At 38.1% G+C, this 17,671-nt stretch overlaps 1 pseudogene; it reads left to right on the top strand.

Annotated features, from left to right (window-relative positions):
• Positions 1–12,414: 12,414 nt before the first annotated feature.
• LOC112859314 (ferritin light chain pseudogene) lies at positions 12,415–13,116 on the top strand (annotated as a pseudogene).
• The last annotated feature ends 4,555 nt before the right edge of the window (positions 13,117–17,671 follow it).

Here is a 17,671-nt window from a genome sequence, read left to right as displayed (position 1 = left end):
ACCGGAGCGCCCAAATATATAAAACAATTACTCATAAACATAAGCAACCTTATTGAGAAGAATGTGGTCATTGCAGGGGACTTTAACACCCCACTTACAGAAATGGATAGATCATCTAGACACACGGTCAATAAAGAAACAAGGGCCCTGAATGACACATTGGATCAGATGGACTTGACAGATATATTTAGAACTCTGCATCCCAAAGCAACAGAATATACTTTCTTCTCGAGTGCACATGGAACATTCTCCAAGATAGATCATAAACTGGGTCACAAAACAGCCCTTCATAAGTTTACAAGAATTGAAATCATACCATGCATACTTTCAGACCACAATGCTATGAAGCTTGAAATCAACCACAGGAAAAAGTCTGGAAAACCTCCAAAAGCATGGAGGTTAAAGAACACCCTACTAACGAATGAGTGGGTCAACCACGCAATTAGAGAAGAAATTAAAAAATATATGGAAACAAACAAAAATGAAAATACAACAATCCAAACACTTTGGGACGCAGCAAAGGCAGTCCTGAGAGGAAAATACATTGCAATCCAGGCCTATCTCAAGAAACAAGAAAAATCCCAAATACAAAATCTAACAGCACACCTAAAGGAAATAGAAGCAGAACAGCAAAGGCAGCCTAAACCCAGCAGAAGAAGAGAAATAATAAAGATCAGAGCAGAAATAAACAATATAGAATCTAAAAAAACTGTAGAGCAGATCAATGAAACCAAGAGTTGGTTTTTTGAAAAAATAAACAAAATTGACAAACCTCTAGCCAGGCTTCTCAAAAAGAAAAGGGAGATGACCCAAATAGATAAAATCATGAATGAAAATGGAATGATTACAACCAATCCCTCAGAGATACAAACAATTATCAGGGAATACTATGAAAAATTATATGCCAACAAATTGGACAACCTGGAAGAAATGGACAAATTCCTGAACACCCACACTCTTCCAAAACTCAATCAGGAGGAAATAGAAAGCTTGAACAGACCCATAACCAGTGAAGAAATTGAATTGGTTATCAAAAATCTCCCAACAAATAAGAGTCCAGGACCAGATGGCTTCCCAGGGGAGTTCTACCAGACGTTTAAAGCAGAGATAATACCTATCCTTCTCAAGCTATTCCAAGAAATAGAAAGGGAAGGAAAACTTCCAGACTCATTCTATGAAGCCAGTATTACTTTGATTCCCAAACCAGACAGAGACCCGGTAAAAAAAGAGAACTACAGGCCAATATCCCTGATGAATATGGATGCAAAAATTCTCAATAAGATGCTAGCAAATCGAATTCAACGGCATATAAAAAGAATTATTCACCATGATCAAGTGGGATTCATTCCTGGGATGCAGGGCTGGTTCAACATTCGCAAATCAATCAACGTGATACATCACATTAACAAAAAAAAAGAGAAAAACCATATGATCCTGTCAATCGATGCAGAAAAGGCCTTTGACAAAATCCAGCACCCTTTCTTAATAAAAACCCTTGAGAAAGTCGGGATAGAAGGAACATACTTAAAGATCATAAAAGCCATTTATGAAAAGCCCACAGCTAACATCATCCTCAACGGGGAAAAACTGAGAGCTTTTTCCCTGAGATCAGGAACATGACAGGGATGCCCACTCTCACCGCTGTTGTTTAACATAGTGCTGGAAGTTCTAGCATCAGCAATCAGACAACAAAAGGAAATCAAAGGCATCCAAATTGGCAAAGATGAAGTCAAGCTTTCGCTTTTTGCAGATGACATGATATTATACATGGAAAATCCGATAGACTCCACCAAAAGTCTGCTAGAACTGATACATGAATTCAGCAAAGTTGCAGGATACAAAATCAATGTACAGAAATCAGTTGCATTCTTATACACTAATAATGAAGCAACCAAAAGACAAATAAAGAAACTGATCCCATTCACAATTGCACCAAGAAGCATAAAATACCTAGGAATAAATCTAACCAAAGATGTAAAGGATCTGTATGCTGAAAACTATAGAAAGCTTATGAAGGTAATTGAAGAAGATTTAAAGAAATGGAAAGACATTCCCTGCTCATGGATTGGAAGAATAAATATTGTCAAAATGTCAATACTACCCAAAGCTATCTACACATTCAATGCAATCCCAATCAAAATGGCACCAGCATTCTTCTCGAAACTAGAACAAGCAATCCTAAAATTCATATGGAACCACAAAAGGCCCCGAATAGCCAAAGGAATTTTGAAGAAGAAGACCAAAGCAGGAGGCATCACAATCCCAGACTTTAGCCTCTACTACAAAGCTGTAATCATCAAGACAGCATGGTATTGGCACAAAAACAGACACATAGACCAATGGAATAGAATAGAAACCCCAGAACTAGACCCACAAACGTATGGCCAACTCATCTTTGACAAAGCAGGAAAGAACATGCAATGGAAAAAAGACAGTCTCTTTAACAATTGGTGCTGGGAGAACTGGACAGCAACATGCAGAAGGTTGAAACTAGACCACTTTCTCACACCATTCACAAAAATAAACTCAAAATGGATAAAGGACCTGAATGTGAGACAGGAAACCATCAAAACCTTAGAGGAGAAAGCAGGAAAAGACCTCTCTGACCTCAGCCGTAGCAATCTCTTACTCGACACATCCCCAAAGGCAAGGGAATTAAAAGCAAAAGTGAATTACTGGGACCTTATGAAGATAAAAAGCTTCTGCACAGCAAAGGAAACAACCAACAAAACTAAAAGGCAACCAACGGAATGGGAAAAGATATTTGCAAATGACATATCGGACAAAGGGCTAGTATCCAAAATCTATAAAGAGCTCACCAAACTCCACACCCGAAAAGCAAATAACCCAGTGAAGAAATGGGCAGAAAACATGAATAGACACTTCTCTAAAGAAGACATCCGGATGGCCAACAGGCACATGAAAAGATGTTCAGCGTCGCTCCTTATCAGGGAAATACAAATCAAAACCACACTCAGGTATCACCTCACGCCAGTCAGAGTGGCCCAAATGAACAAATCAGGAGACTATAGATGCTGGAGAGGATGTGGAGAAACGGGAACCCTCTTGCACTGTTGGTGGGAATGCAAATTGGTGCAGCCGCTCTGGAAAGCAGTGTGGAGGTTCCTCAGAAAATTAAAAATAGACCTACCCTATGACCCAGCAATAGCACTGCTAGGAATTTACCCAAGGGATACAGGAGTACTGATTCATAGGGGCACTTGTACCCCAATGTTCATAGCAGCACTCTCAACAATAGCCAAATTATGGAAAGAGCCTAAATGTCCATCAACTGATGAATGGATAAAGAAATTGTGGTTTATATACACAATGGAATATTACGTGGCAATGAGAAAAAATGAAATATGGCCTTTTGTAGCAATGTGGATGGAACTGGAGAGTGTGATGCTAAGTGAAATAAGCCATACAGAGAAAGACAGATACCATATGGTTTCACTCTTATGTGGATCCTGAGAAACTTAACAGGAACCCATGGGGGAGGGGAAGGAAAAAAAAAAAAAAAAAGAGGTTAGAGTGGGAGAGAGCCAAAGCATAAGAGACTGTTGAGAACTGAGAACAAACTAAGGGTTGATGGGGGGTGGGAGGGAGGAGAGGGTGGGTGATGGGTATTGAGGAGGGCACCTTTTGGGATGAGCACTGGGTGATGTATGGAAACCAATTTGACAATAAATTTCATATATAAAAAAAAAATATATATATATATATATATATATATAAAATAAATAAATAAATAAAAGACAAACCTTATACATTGTGAATATAAACTGGGCTGAGATTTTTTTTTAACAGTTAAAGATGTCTACGAGCAGGTAGTTCCTTCAATGAGTTTACACATTGGGAATATATAATGATTCTTTTAGTTATTAGCTCTGTGGCTTTGAGCATGTTACTTAATCTCTTCATGTCATAGTTTAGTCATTTGTACAGTGAGTCATTTAGAAAACACTACATATATGACAAGGTTTTATAATAATCAGGTGAGTTGATAGCTATAAAATGGTTTGAAAATTACCAGAGATATGGTAAATGCCAGGAAAATCGTATGCTCATATCATTATTATTATTATACAGAACTTTCAGCCATTGTGGTCAGAAAAAAGTTCAAATAAATAACTATGATATCGTTCAAGTTTATGTTTTATCCATGGTTCCATTACCATCTCCTCTCAGAGTCTGCTGGTTTCTTTTTGTAAGTAGAAAGGTGCCAACTAGTATTCCAACAGTCCTTAGGATCTTGATTTCTTCTTATACATTCCCAATCTACCCATACTGATGTGTTAGGTTCCAGTTTGTTATTATCCCCAAGCTTAATTCAGCCTCAGAAGGCCAAAGGAGAGACAGAGCGATCACACAGCCCTCCTATCTTGATTCCCCCATTGACACTGTGCTCTAGGCTTCTAGTGCATTCTTTGGGACCCCACAAAGCTGCTCACCTGCCATATAAGCCAGGACAGCTGCATCTGTAGGGGAGACCATCAGGCATACAATCTTATCCCAAGTAACTCTTGTGCTAAACACCCTTACTCTCATTTTGGCCTAACCAATAATCAGACCTTATTTCCCCTAACTCCCACATACACCAGTCACTAACTTATTAAATTACTTGCAAGTTTTCATCCTTTCTTTATCCATAAATTTGACATTTGTGATTTTACTTCTCAACTCTGAACCTTGGCTCACCTAAAAAGAATCCAGATTCTCCAGCCTTTTTTTTTTAATCCAAGCTATGCTGCTTCAAGCTGCCAGGAGAACTACTCCTGCAAATTAAAGAGTCCCCAGCAACGTGACTATCCAGTTCAGCTCTAGGGACAATGCCCTGAGAACCAGGTATCAACCTAGATACAAGCTATGCATTCCATTAAATAAGCAGTGTTGAATGAATACAAAGTGCATGATTTTGGTTATGCAAAAATTTTTGTATGGCAAACAATATTTGCAATATTTTCATGTGTTTAATAATGCTCCTTTACAATCTATAACCTTTAGCCACAAGAGGTAATACATGCAAAAAAGAGAGAAATTCTCCTGTATTAAATGTATGATGGCATTTTTAATTCTGTAAAAAATTATAAGTTGAAAAAGAATTTATTTATAAAATTAATGACTGATCCAAAGAATTTCCAAAGTTCTAATGATCTAAACTTCATTTTGAAATAATTAAGTAATGTGAATTTCCTGAATATGACACACAAACAATTGGCTTGAAGTCAACTTGGTAATATTTAAAATCATACATATTCTTTGGAATATTTTATTGAACTAACAGAACATGTTTCAGGTCAATTATCACAGCCAATTGTGTTTCCCATTTATTTATTTATTTCCAAGTTAGTTAGCATATAGTGGCATATTGGTTTCAAGAGTAGACTTTAGTGATTCATCACTTACATATGATACCCAGTGCTCATCCCAAAAAGTGCTCTAAATTTTTAAACTTTATGTTGGGAAATAATTATCTATGAATATAGATACATATAGAACATTTCCGCATGATCTAGATCTTCTAAGCAAAGGCATTTACAGTCAATTTAAGAATTGTTTATGTAAGGTGGCATTGCAGGATCATAAAGTTTAGAGATATCTCTGTCTCTTGAGATGTTCCAGAGTGGTGAAGATAAAGACTTCTATCTGGAGAAGATCTCCTATATTCAAGAGAAAAGATCAGGTCTCTATCTCCAAAACTAGATTCAGTTCACCAGCAGTTGGGTACATATTCAGAGTTCTCTATTTCTAGGATTAATCCCATTATTTATCCTGCATGTATAGATACCATTTGACTTCCAGCACTTCACCCTGTGGGGACTGGAACTCAGGGAACTGGTGCTATGAAGTTACTCTAGCAGATGTTTTATTTTTTTACATTTGTTTGTTTCTCTGTTTTTTGTTTTGTTTTGTTTTGAGAGAGAGACAGTGCGTGCATGTGAGCAGGGGAGAGACAAAGAGAGAGGGAGAGAGAGAATCCCAAGCAGGCTCCGCATGGTCAGCGCAAAGCCCGGGACTCTCAGGGCTCCAACTCACCAACCATGAGATCATGACTTGAGTGGAAATTAGGAGTCAGATGTTTAACCAACTGCACCACCCAGGCATCCCTCTATCTGATGCTTTTGCTATTACTAATAAACTGTCTTTGTCTCTGACCCAGGTGTCTTGTGATTTTATATATATTGTTATGAACTGAATATGTCCCCTCCCCCATCAAAAGATTTATATTTTTTATGAATATTAGGAAGTAGGACCTTTGGGAGATAATTAGATCATGAAGGTGGAGCCCCCATGAATAGGATTCATGTTCTTGTAAGAAGAAACATGAGAGCTTTCTCTCTCTCTCTGATCCCCACCATGTGAAGACACAATCAGAAGACAGTATCTTCAAAACTTGAAGAGAGCTCTCACCGGACACCAGAAAGTTGGCACCTTGATCTTGGGTTTCCTAGCCTCCAAAACTGTGAAAAATAAATTTATGTTGTTTAATCGATACAGTCTATGTTAATTTGTTATAGCAGCCCAAACTGATTAAGATAGTTCAGATAGAGTTAGGTAAAACCTCAGACCCTTTACAGATTCTGACTTAACTTTATTGAGATATGCATTACATAAAATAAAATAAAATAAAATAAAATAAAATAAAATAAAATAAAATAAAATAAAATAAAATAAAATCATTTTAAATATAGAGTTTGATGAGCACTGTATATGTATACACATCTATACCACTATGATAATCATCGTATAGAACATTTCCATTACCCAAAAAAGTTCTATTGTGTTCATTTCCAATCAGTCTCCTCCATACCCTCAGATACAGGCAATCACTGATATGTTGCCTAAACTATGGATTGGACTGATATTTCCTAAAATTTCATAATGGATAAAGAAATTGTGGTTTATATACACAATGGAATACTACTTGGCAACGAGAAAGAACAAAATATGGCCTTTTGTAACAACGTGGATGGAACTGGAGAGTATTATGCTAAGTGAAATACATCATACAGAGAAAGACAGATACCATATGTGTTCACTCTTATGTGGATCCTGAGAAACTTAACAGAAGACCATGGGGGAGGGGAAGGAAAAAAAAAGTTAGAGAGGAAGGGAGCCAAACCATAAGAGACTCTTAAAAACTGAGAATAAACTGAGGGTTGATGGGGGGTGGGAGGGAAGGGAGGGTGGGTGATGGGCGTTGAGGAGGGCACCTGTTGGGATGAGCACTGGGTGTTGTATGGAAACCAATTTGACAATAACTTTCATATTTAAAAGAAACAACAAACAAAATAAAAATAAAATTTCATGTAAATGGAATCATGCAGTATATAATTCTGTTTTGGGCTTATTTCATTCGTGATTATTTTCATTAATGATTTCTGAGATCCGGTCATGTCATTGCTTATTATAGGAATGCATCCCTCATATTTACTGATTAGTATTCCAGTGTATGAGTATTCTACAATATGCTTATGCATCCTGCTATTAAGAAATACTCAGGCTGTTTTCCAGTTTGGAGTCACTATGATAAATCTGCTATGAGCAGTTGGCAAGTCTTTGTATGGAAACACATTTTATTTCTCTTGAGTAAGTACATAGGACTGGAATGATTAGGTTGCATGGTAAGTATGTCACTAGCCTTATACAATACTGCCAAACTGTTTTCCAAATTGTACCATTTAACATTCCACCAACAATGTATGAAAATTCCACTTGCTCCACATCCTCTCTAAAACTTGTACTGTTCATCTTCTTAATCTATCCATTCTAATGGCTACATAGGGATGTTTCACATGCTAGATACTGTCCATTTCCATTTGGCACCCATTTCTATACTCTTCTATTCCCCCTAACCCTAAGTGTGATGGGAAACCTAAAGCTGTTTTTCTTAAACTCCCTTTGGCTAGGCTTCTCAATACAGTTTAGGTTCTTTCAGTGAGATTAATCTTAACACATTTGGAAGGTGTCACGGAAGTGGGGACTATCCTCGAACGGTGCAGTTGGACAAGTGGGCTGGGGGAGCAGCTTGATTCCATGATTTTCTCCATCTTACCAGATTCATGGGGATGAGGAAGCTAAGATATCGAGTGGTCAAGAAAGCATCCGGTTCCTGACCTCAGGGTTGCAGCCATAGTAGTGTATGTTCCTGAAATCAGAAACGGAGTGGTGACTTCCTGACTTTTATTCCTGTAGGCAACCAATGATTTTGAAATCACTTAATATTCTTAATACTTTTCTGCTTGGAATGCCTAGAGTACTTTCTGTTACCTGAAGTCAGATTGACTCAACAGACATAAAGAAAAAAAAAGTAAAAAAAAAAAAAAAAAATGCTTGTGAAATATAGACAGGAGATTTTAAGAGGGAAATGGTTCAGCATTCTGAATTTCTCCATCTTAATTCTCAGAGGGATTGCTTAATATCATGTTATCATTGTAATAATTTGTTAACAAAAATCTATTGGCCGTATATTAGCGATGCTGATATTTATTGAGAGTTTACTATGTACCAGGCACTGTAAGAATCAATTCAATGCTTATTACAAACTTAAGTCAGTCATAGTTCAGGCATTATCTTCAATCCATTTCAGCATTTCCTATTCTGTACCAGAGGAGGATTTAAACCCAAGTCTGTCTGAAACAAATGTATACAATTTCACTTCCACCATGTTGCTTCTCAGACAAAATTTGTCACTAACCATACTTTTCTACGTCACTGGGAAAATAGGCACGTATGCTCCCAAATCCTTGGTCTTACCTACAAACTAACTCACTCTGAACTCCTTTCTTCTTTTCAGGGTTGTAATGGAAATCATCATTTTCTCCTTCTACTTAAGAAAAAAAACCCTACTAGAACTACTATGATCCAGCCATCCCTCTTCTGGGTACATATCCAAAAGAAATGAAATTAGTACCTCAGAGAGATAGCTGCACTTCCATGTTCACTGTGGCACTATTCACAATAGCCAAGATTTACAAGTGACCTACATGCTGTTGATGGATAAATGGACAAAGAAACTGTGGTATATACATACAATCCAATATTATTCAGCCTTAGAAAAGGAGATCCTGCCATATGTAATAATATGGATGAAACCGGAGGATATTATGCTAAGTGAAATAAGACCGACACAAAAAGAAAAATACTGTGTGATATCCCTTTTATATGAAATGTAAAGAAAAAATTGATTCGCAGAAGTTGAGAGTAGAGGGGTAATTACCAGCGGCAGGGAGGTGGGAGAAATAAATAAGAGATGTTGGTCAAAGGATGCAAAATTGCCGTTTAGTAGGATGAAGAAGTTCTAGAGAGCTAAGGTACAGCATGATGACTATTGTTAATACTACTGTATTGAATAAAGAAATTTGCCAAGAGTAGATTTGAGATGCTCTCACAAAAAAAAGAGAAAAGAAAAAAGTTAACTGTGAGAGGAGATAGATACGTTAATTAGCTTGATAGATACATGAATTAGATACATATCATCTCACTCTATACCTATATCAAAACATCATGCTAGATACTTTAAATATATAATTTTTACTTACCTACTTACCTAATTTTTACTTACTCCCTATTTACCGTATACGATTAAGTTAGAGATCTCAAACTCAAAACAACAGTGCATAAAATAAAGTTGATGTGTGTTTCTTTATTGTGTAACATTTGGATGTAAGAACTCCGGGACAGAAAAGAACTTCACAAAAAGACTGGAACTCAGACTCCTTCCATCCTGCTATTCCACCAGTCTGAGCGTATAGCTTTCATTTTAGGGTTGAAGACAACTGCTCAAACTCCAGCCATCTTTTCTACATACTAGCCCACAGGGAAAAGGAAACACTAAAACGTAAAGTGGTATCTTCCTCATTCTAAGCATACTTGCTAAAAACTGCACACACCTCTCTGCTTAGAGTCTATTGGTCATAAATTAGCCATCTTTAAGGTGAGGTACAGGAGGTGGGAGGGAGCAGTTAAGAGATCATCTTACCTGCTAAGAGACTCATTCTATAAAATGTATACAAATCCATCATGATCTATAAGGTGTACAATGACCTGCATCGTATTGATCTCTTCTGTCTCAACTTCTGCCATCTCCTAGTCTCCCTCACCTCCAGACACTGGACAGTGCATTGTTTTACACAACTCTGTGTGTGACACTGAAGGTTCAATCAGATGAGCCGCATTAGAGATAAGGACCATGACCAATAATATTGAATAAAGAACTTAGTATAGGAATTCAATGCTAAGCAGGAGTAGAGGTGGTGAAGAAGTCCACGCAAAACTGTTGTCTCTGAGCTTGAGGATAAGCCTGAAGAAGTATGACTCCCTTGGGCTAGGGGTCAGACAGAAAAGCTGAATATGGAGGGGAAAAAATGAGAAATCAGAACCACCAGGATGAGAATTTGCACCTGATTCTAGTGCCTCTGCTATCTGCTTCAATGCTAGGATTGCCCTGCAGGAAAAGCTGACTCCCCTGAGCACAGATCTGCTCACATGCCTGGCTCAGGATTCAGAGAACTTACGGGAGAAAATCCAGCAGGAGAGAAAGGAGCTGTAGGTCTGCATGTTGTCGCTTGCCAACAAAGGAAGCCAACACTGCCACGCGCTCAGCACCCCAGACCAACCTCCAAAACATAAAACACTACCGGTTCTCTTAGGTCTGGCTGCCAAATCACATGCAAATTCATCTTGTTGTCATCCACAGTCCAGAACAATGCTGGGAAGGGGATGTTTGGAAAGGTAGTTAGAGCTCAGCTTAATTGGCACAGTATAAACCTGGATGTGTTACTTGGGTCTCATTTTTAAAACATACTTCTTCAAGATTCCTTTCTGTAACTCCTGAGACCAGCCTAACTACTAAAATGTAGCTCTGTAGCACTTCTCTTTTTTTCTTCATTCATATGTAGTTTTTGTTTGTTTGTTTTTTATTGCTTATATCAGCCCCACAAAATGAAAAAATAAAACTTTTCAGCCTGGAAAAAGGCAGATACACGTTTTTCACTGGAAAAATAAAGTTCTGAAATAGTGCCTGCGAAGTTAAAGACTTTCTCCATCTTCTCCCCATCTTCTCCCACCTAGAACAGTTTTTGGCATTTATGGAATTAATTTCATTGAATTATTTCATTTGTACAATTCTAAAAATTAACTCTGGCAGTTTCCATATACACAGAAGTTTTTTCTTTCCAAAAGGCAACTTCCATGATGGCACATAGTAAAATGGAGGCCAACGTGGTGAGTGGTTGGTGAATCTCACCCAGCCCAAAGGTCTTGGATGTTTGTTACGCAGTAGATTTTCATCTTTCTTCCCACATCTTTACCGCATAAATAAATGTTGGAAGCAATGCAGTATTTTCTTTTAAAACAAATTTTTAAGTCCTTTCTGTATTATTTAATAGAACGTATAATCAAATTTGAGGGGCGCCTGGGTGGCGCAGTCGGTTGAGCGTCCGACTTCAGCCAGGTCACGATCTCGCTGTCCGTGAGTTCGAGCCCCGCGTCGGGCTCTGGGCTGATGGCTCAGAGCCTGGAGCCTGTTTCTGATTCTCTGTCTCCCTCTCTCTCTGCCCCTCCCCCGTTCATGCTCTGTCTCTCTCTGTCCCAAAAATAAAAAATAAAAAACACGTTGAAAAAAAAATTAAAAAAAAAAATAAAGTATCAAATTTGAAATACAATTTATATTTTTTCGGAAAAATTTTGTCATATTTTCTGACTTGCATTTCAGAAATGTTTCAATGTATCAAAATATTGGTTGATTTTAAATATTACATGTTAACAAAGAACTTGCCTCTTTCAACTGTGCCTCTCCTCACACCAAACGTGAACTTGCCCAGTTTTTTCAGGTTGGACACATATTGAACAAAGTGCCTTTATGCTAATTTGAAATCACTCTGTCCTATGCTTAGCAATGAGTTAATATCAAGATGGTTTTTCATTTTTGAAAAATGAACTGTGATTTTTTAATAAAAATAAGTCAAGTATTATTTATTATATTTGACAAGCTACTCAGCTAGCTAGGCAACATTTAGTGATGTCCCAGATAAAGATGTAGGTAACATTCTTTAAAAATAGGAGTCCCTGGTGAATTCTCAGGACTTGGCACTGTGTGTGATTGTTAGTTTTGCCTGTACCTCTGAAAAATGGCAAAACGTGAATCCGTTCATTAAAAAGCTGTCAGCCAACTGAAATTCAGAAATAGGCTACTCATGGTAATTAATTAAATTCTACTTTTTTTCTTAGTGTGTTGAGTGCATTGACTCAGTTACAAAAATGAAACCAACAACTTGTTGTTTTTAAGTCAACTAACAAAATGTTGCATCAGGTTTAAGAGAAATCAAAAATTATTTTTAAAAATGTAAACCGAATAAAACATTGAAATATTTATTCTTTCTCAACAGATAGTATCGCTTTTAAAATGGGATGGATAAAAGCAGTGCATTCTGCGGTCCTGTGAATCTGCCTCTTGCTTCAACAGCATGTGGATGGAACAGACCCAGAAACGCCCCTTCTACCAGCCTGGACCACCCTCCAACTTTTCTCCCAGTTGCTACCTTCAGAGCCATCTTCTTGTTTCCGGGACATCCAACATCCTATCTTGAGCTTAGCTCCTTATTACCATCAACCCCAAGCTTTCAGATTTGTCAGAATTGTTCCACCAAGGGGAAGGGTGCCGTCAACCCTCTGGTTAACAAGCACCTGCACGCCTCTTACACCTACCTGTCTCAGGCTTCTATTTCTACCACCACAGGGCAGCTCTGGATTGTGTGGGCCTCTTCTCTTGGCCCTGAGGAGAAGCACAAGCACGCTGGGAGTCTCTGGAAGATACTAGTCCAGTATAGGCTCCATGCCCTCTTCCAGGACATGCAGAAGCCATCCCAAGATGAGTGGCGTAACACCCTGGACACCATGGAAACTTCCCTGGTTCTGGAGAATAACCCAAACCAGGCTCTTTTGGTTCTGTATGCCTTGGGTTGTGCCCCCGCAGACCCCCATCTCTATGACTTCCTGTCGAACCGCGTCCTAGAGGAGCAGGTGAAACTCATCAAGAAGATGGACAATCCCCTGACTAACCTCTGCAAGCTGGCTGGCCCCCAGCCTGGGCTGGGCGAGCGGCTCCTTTAAAGGCCAGCATGACTTGGAGTCTTTGAAGCCCAGCAACCTTAGAGGGGCCCCTCTCACATCCCTGAGGTGCCAGGGCTTGGGCCTGAGCTTGTCCTGGGAGCTACTCAGCAGCTTTTTAACTAACCTGAAGCACTCTGGCAGATTGTGGGCCAAGTGGAAACAATAAATCTTTTTGTAGCCAATCAATAAAATGAAAAATTAAAAAATAATAAAATCTAATGGATAAAAAATATTTTGGGGCCTTTCTTGTGAATTATCAATTAACAGTTCACATTCCTTTTTTTTTTTTTTTAAGTGTACTTATTTATTTTGAGAGAGAGAGCATGGGGTAGGGGCAGAGACAGAGGGAGAGAAAGAATCCCAAGCAAGCTCCCTGCTCAGCACGGAGCTCCACTAGGGGCTTGATCTCATAACCCACAAGATCATGATCTGAGCTGAAATCAAGAGTCAGACACTGAACAGACTGAGCCACGCAGGTTCTCCGAAAGCTCACATTCTTATAAGCAACACTGTTATGAAAAAAAATCTAGATATGAATACATCTGGTTGCTGTATTACAGAAAACATCCAGGGAGGACTACGTTCTGCCCCTCTGAACAGATCTTCTAAACACATTTCATCCACAAGTAAGAATTACTAAATATCCAGACATTGTCAGAAAAAGACAGATAAATGTAAATACTCAAAGTTAAATAGGAAAGACAGTCTTTCAGTTTTTACTTGTGGTGATATGCTACTTGAGATATGCCAAGAGCTATAATGCTGTATGTGGGATAGAGTTATTTATTACCTGTATCCTGCCACAGGATTTAGAAAAGCTTTAAGGATAAAGCAGAATTCTAAATAAGTGAGGTACAGGTTGGGAATGAGAGAAAGTTGGGGACAAGAGGATCATGCATGTAGCAAGAAAGTAATGGCCAAAGGAACGCAGCTATATGAATTGTTACTACATTATTATGTATTAAAGACCATAAAACAGATGATACATTGATTTTTCTGCTAAACCAAACAACCTTAAAAGAGTTTCCAAATAGGGTGTCTGGATGGTACAGTCGGTTAAACATCCTACTTCGACTCAGGTCCTGATCTTGCGGTTCCTGAGTTCAAGCCCCGTATGGGGCTCTGTGCTGACGGCTCTTTGCTGACAGCTCAGAGCCTGGAGACTGCTTCAGATTCTGTGTCTCACTCTCTTTCTGCCCCTCCCCTGCTTAAGCTCTGTCTCTCTCTCAAAAATAAATATTAAAAAAAATTTTTTTAAGTTTCCTATCTACAGGGAAGCTTTACTGTAACAGATTCAAAATAGAAAGAATCCATAGTTATTTTACAGGGCCAAGGTTTTAATGCACCAAATGAAAAATAAACCCTAAAGGAAGGATGCAAACTAGCCCAGAGAGAAATCAGTCATATCACTCATAGGTGGTAATTGGATTTGATTGGTGAAATTTGAGTTTGAGAAGTGCTATGTTTTTTATTATGTAAGTGATCACAGCAACTTGAGACCAGATTAACTTTACCGAAAGTTTCTCCCCTTACAACTCAAATTAAATCTGCAATAGTGGTTGGGGAAACTGCCACATATACCCAAATGCTTTGTTCTCTCTGCATATCAGTCAATAAGTAAAAGCATTTTGTAAACCTACCTGGAATGCCATCTATGATAGAAAGTGCCATTGTATCTAGTAAAGGACAAAAATTATCCTTGTTCATCAGAGACCTCTGTATTGGAAACTTCTACAGAAACTTACAGTTTTCTCCACATTGGAGTGGACCTACATTCTTGAACCACTAGGTAGCTTCCTGAAGGTGGGATCATGGTGTGTGCAAATGAATATTCCCTAGATGCCTAATAGAATGACTTGCACACACAGAAAAAGGGCTGTGTGTTGGATGAATGAATGAACAAATGAATTTTCTGGTCTAAATTGTGTTTATATGACTCAAAGCATAGTGACAAGAAAGGTTTGCATTAATTAGTAAAAGCAATACTCTCCCTTTCATTCTGCCCTAGTGGCAATAAGATACCCAGACTGAGATGACCTCTAGACTGTCTGTCTGACCTTATGTGTCAGCTTCAAATCACATCCTCCAAATACTCAGAATAATAAGGGTCTGCATCCGACTAGGAATGTTGAAGGAGATAAAAATCAGTCTAAAACTAAGTGAAGGTTTCCGTGAGTGGTTCTTTTTTTAGACAAATAAAGAAATTCAGATGGAGGGGATACACTTACGTTTACAGATTCTTGTTGCCTGCCTGAAGCGTGCAGAATATCCCTTATTTTCTTCTGAAGTCATCCTGACATCAATAGTGCTACCCTCAAAAAAAGTGAAACCTAATTTGAGAGAAGATCTACCAACACTCATGGAATTTAATATAGCAATGAAATATAAAGCAACAAAGAGGGGGTAGCACAAAGTCATGGAAAGCTTAATCAAGGAAGGAGGGTTGGGTAAGACCTTGAAAATAAATAAGATCTGAGTGAGCTGGGATACATCTGAGTATATTCCATGTAAACAAAACAGTCTTTAGAAACCAAGGTTTTGCATTTGCTCCGTTCTACATGCTTCTAATAGTTTCTTCAGTCCCATTCCAGAAATTGAATCTTTACTATTTCTGTATCCCCTCATTTTATGTCCCATCTGCACTGGAACAAAAAAAGGCACCTCCTTCTCCTGATACCTGATTGTTCTAAGGTGCTTCAGAGAGTTTTCAAACTGTGTTTTAAGCTGATGCTTCCAAGATAAACAGGACCTCAGAGATAATACAGTTTAATCTCTTTATTTTACAAAGAAAGAAAGAAAGGTCTAGAGATAAAAGGTGACTTTTCCCAAATCACATAATAATTAGTGGCAACTCAGTCTAGAACATAAGTATCTAAAATCTGTTTAGTGGAAAAGTGTAATACTGGCTGTTCAGAATCCAAGGCTTGCTATCTCCCAAGATCAAAGAAAATTCAATATGGTGGCTTATAGCTTTCTTTTCTCTTACTAATTATCATTGTTGATATCATGAGACAGAGCAGGGTTTGGATTAGATCCCCTCAACCCTAACCACAAAATCCAGCATTCCTCAAGAGCTGAAACGCAGTGCCTCTTGAGTAACATATCTTGCAGGAATGTGGAAGCAGAATGCTAACCAAAGGAGGAACTCAACTACAAAGATTGGTGGACCCCAGGACTGACGTTTCCTTGATGTTCTCCGTATTATAATACTGAAAATTATGACCAGGGGTGGAGTTTAACAGGCAAATGAGGCACACAATGCATATTCTGTCCACTCTGCCAGTGCACCCAACTTCCTGTATTTCTACCTGTCCTATATGCTTAGATGTCACTCTTTTCCTGCCTTACTAGCCTCTTTAAATTTCCCGGGCCTTTGTTCTGAGAGCCAGCATGAAGGACACTTTCCTTTATGCTGTCTCCTTTCTGCTGCTTTGCCTGGAAATTCCCTTTTGGCCCCAATTTCTACTGCTTGGAGAGCCCAGGGACCAGAGTAGGTAACAATTATATTCTGATAATATAAGTACTATGATTATTGTGTGGTACATATCAATTGCTTGCAATTGTCCCTTTTCTAAACTCTGTATTCTTTTATCAGCACACAAGAATAAAACTTATAAATGTCTAGATGTTTTAATGTATGTTCTTCAATTATGATGTGATTTCTATAGTTTCTCTATATCAATTGCATAGATTAATATTTCAGGCATACCCTCTGGTCTCCTTATTTTCTTACGTCTAAGCAGAAATAATTACATTATTTAACTAGCTTCATCTGTCTGTGAGTTTTCCCATGCCATTACCTAAAGATTTTGCGTACGCCCTTTGCCTTACTCTGTAATTGTTAAAATATATATAATTGATTGACTAGGTTTTATATAATTTTTCACTTTATTCCTTACCTTTGCTTGTCACATTAATTTGCATTTTCTTCACTTAGTGCTGGAATATTTCTGTTTCTTCTCTGCACCTAAATTGAATACTATATGGATTCAGCAGAAAATAATATATCTGTCTATGGAGCATCAACTTAAAAGCTTTCATGTCGCCCATCCTTACCAAAGGATGCCAATGGAATCCTATGAAAGAAATTGGAGACTGTGTTTCTATACCAGAGCTGCGTAATTCAAGCAAGGCATGACCTATTCAACAATGAGAACAGCCTGATTCCAAGGAACTCAAGGGGAAACATAATTATGTTCTAGTAACCAGTCACATAAACCAGATATTGGTCCCAGGGTGGCCAAAAGCACACAACATTTTCTACTTATTAAAAAATTATATTTGGGAGAGTGATTTGAGTGCTCATACTAGCTGCATCAATTTTTTTTAAAAACTTTGAGAAGAAAAACATAGACTTTATATAAGAAGGAAAAAAAAGTCATAGAGATGATTTTTCTGGTATGACAGAGATAGCCATATACATGCACTGAAACAAGAAAGCTACAATTCTCCAATCCCTTCTTTATTTAAAGTTTAGAGATAATATTTAATGAGTCATCCAGTGGTCAATGGAAGTTCACCCAGTCTCTTATCTGCAATTCTGATATCCAAAAAT

The sequence above is a fragment of the Puma concolor genome, chromosome F2, assembly GCF_028749965.1.
Source record: "Puma concolor isolate L17-30 chromosome F2, mPumCon1.1.hap2, whole genome shotgun sequence".
Classification (NCBI taxonomy): Eukaryota; Metazoa; Chordata; class Mammalia; order Carnivora; family Felidae; genus Puma; species Puma concolor.
The sequence above is the reverse complement of the archived record's forward strand: the minus strand, read 5'-3'. Positions and strand labels throughout refer to the sequence as shown.